We start from the raw sequence: 2,704 nt of genomic DNA, 5'->3' as shown, positions 1-2,704 counted from the left end.
AAAAAAAAAAAGAGTTTGAGGTTGTTGTGAGCTGTGATGGCACAGCACTCTACCGAGGGTGACATAATAAGACTCTGTCTCAAAAAAGAAAGAAAGAAAGAAAAGAGGTACAGTTAGTATAATTTTTAAAGTCTCTAATATAAAGAATGGAAAAAGAAGTGATTATTTCATTTGCTGTCCACCAAGACATTACTAAGTTCAAAATGAATACTGTAGCCAAGGAAACAAGATGGCTTATATACTTTAAGACTGATAACCACATTAACCAACACACAGGGATGCAGGCAGCTTGAGGGCAGGACAGAATCTTGTCCCTGTCGGGGAGCATATCATCCAGCCCCTCACAGTAATATGCATTCAGGCAGCATTACTGAGTACTAGTTAATGGTGGCCTGCCATAGAACCCCTTTGTTCCACTGACAGATTTACCATCTTTGAGGTGGGGAGGAGGCAGTGGGTCTGACCAGTACAATAGTTCCTATAGTCAGGATGATCATTGTCCACAGTCAGTTCTGTCTAACTGTTCTGCCTGACAGAGGGCAGGGGTCTTCAAGGAAGTGTCTGACCAATGTGTCTCTGGTACTGTAGCTAGAGACACCTTTCCTCTTTACAGAGAGGGAGGAGAAGAGAATGGTTCCTACTGAAGGGCTTGGTTGCATGAATCAATGCAAAGACTTCCTATTCTTGCCTGACCTGGCTTCATGGAAACAGAGGCATTTGTACATGAAAGCTAGCTTGACTCTGTGTTCAGAATGTGGCAAATCATGGCTGGGTGCAGCAACTTATGCCCCAGCATTTTGCAAGGCCAAATCAAGAGGATCGCTTGAGGCCATGAGTTGAGACCAGCCTGACCAACATAATGAGACCCCATACTACAAAAAAAATTTTTTTTAATAGGCCAGGTATAGTGGCTCATGCCTGTAATCTGAGCACCCTGGGAGGCCTCTCTGGGAGGATTGCTTGAGTTCAGGAGTTTGAGACCAGCCTAAGCAAGATTGAGACCTTGTCTCTATTAAAAATAGAAAAATTAGCTGGGCATGGTGGCTCACATCTGTAGTCTCAGCTACTCAAGAGGCTGAGGTGGGAGGATTGCTGAGCCCAGTAGATTAAGGTTGCAGTGAGTTGTGATCAGATCACTTCACTTCAGCCTAGGTAACAGAGTGAGACCCTATATCTAAGAATAAAATAATATGGCAAACCTTGAAAGCAGAGCAGAGTGTAGTTGGCAGTCATAAGCTCTGCCTGGGGACTGAGGGCTGGCTGGGACAACACCTGGGCCATCCCTCAGGGAAGCAGCAAGACCAGTCCTTGGGGTCTCCTGGCTCTTCTTGAGTCTTGAGCCTGGTATCCTTCTCCCAACTTGTGCCCAAGGAGACATCATCCTCTCTTCTTACCCTGCGGATGTGAGGGGATAGCTCTTCAATCCAGCAGAGCATATACTGGTGGATTTTCTACATTCATCTCTAATTCCCTCACCTAGCCCAAAACTCAGCCTTAGTCAGATTCAAGATGTTGAGGACATTGCCTGTTAGGATGGTTGCCACTTTATTGTGAAGTGAAGCACTGCTCCTTGCTCCAGCCACCACACTGACCACTTGCAAGTGGCAGCAGTAGGATGAACTTGAGAAAGCCTCCAGGTGAGCCAGGAGGGAAACGAAGGGCATCAGGGCCCAGCCTGCCGTCCAGCCGCTCCCACCCCTTCCTTCACCCCTCACACTCCTTGTGGGTATTGATATTCCCTACAATTGTGGGGAGTTTATTTTAGTAGAGGGGTTATTTCTTTTACATGAGTAAGTTAGATTGAGTGGGTCATTTTTCTACCCCACTGCAATAATTTCTACCAGCCACTCTCTGAAAAGATATATAGATATATATATATATATATATATATATATATACTGTTTTGAGTCTGGTGGGGAATGGGTGGGTTGCTGGTATCTGTACCAATGCTACCTCCTTCCTTCCCTCTACTGCTGCTCCTTTCTGGGACCAATGTGAGTGAACCTCTGCAGCCATGGGCCACAGGCTGAGTCTGTGTGAGTCTTTTGTATAACTGAGCAAGCCTGGAAAGGGACCAGCAGGGGGTATAGTGAATGTGTAGGGAGCTGGACACACTTCAGGTATGCTGTATGAATAAAGCACCCTGAAACCCAGGCCAAACTGCCCAGATGCTGAGCTGCCCTGTTGGTCCTCAGAACACTGCTGTCGAGGCAATCTAGTGGTTAACTTGGGTCATCCTAAGACGTGACTTATCTTCCAGAATTTCAGTTTATTCCTAGGATTTCTCCATGCTGTATTAGTGCTTTTTATTTATTATTTAAATCTTACTTTCCAGACTGTGCTCTCACATGTGTTTGGTAAAGCACTGACTGCCTGCCCCATTCTGGTAGAGGTTGGCATCTGGCCAAGTGTGGGTTCCTGGGCTGAAGGCTGCCCGTGTGGCTGGGCTGGAATGCAGGGGTGGGGTAGGGCACACAATGGTGCCCAGGGTTATGCCAGATGTAGGTCCGGCTCCCTTGGGACAAGGTGCTTTTGCCAAGCCAAAGGCAAATGGGATTCTGCTGTGGGATTCAGCAACCACAGGATTAAAAGGATCAAGTTCTGGAGGAAACACTTAGGTACGTACACCTAAGGTGGCGGGTTCGAATCCCCAGCCCGGACCCGCCAAACAACAATGACGGCTGCAACCAAAAAAAAAAAAAAA

General features: G+C 46.7%; 1 protein-coding gene across 3 annotated transcripts in view; it reads left to right on the top strand.

Moving 5' to 3' along the window:
• CSPG5 (chondroitin sulfate proteoglycan 5) overlaps positions 1-2,704 on the top strand; it is a 17,566-nt gene that overhangs the window by 10,905 nt on the left and 3,957 nt on the right. The gene's annotated exons all lie outside the window — the stretch shown is intronic.

Source organism: Otolemur garnettii, unplaced genomic scaffold, assembly GCF_000181295.1.
Source record: "Otolemur garnettii isolate 467f Iridium unplaced genomic scaffold, OtoGar3 scaffold00082, whole genome shotgun sequence".
Classification (NCBI taxonomy): domain Eukaryota; kingdom Metazoa; phylum Chordata; class Mammalia; order Primates; family Galagidae; genus Otolemur; species Otolemur garnettii.
This window is presented reverse-complemented; position numbering and strand designations above follow the sequence as displayed.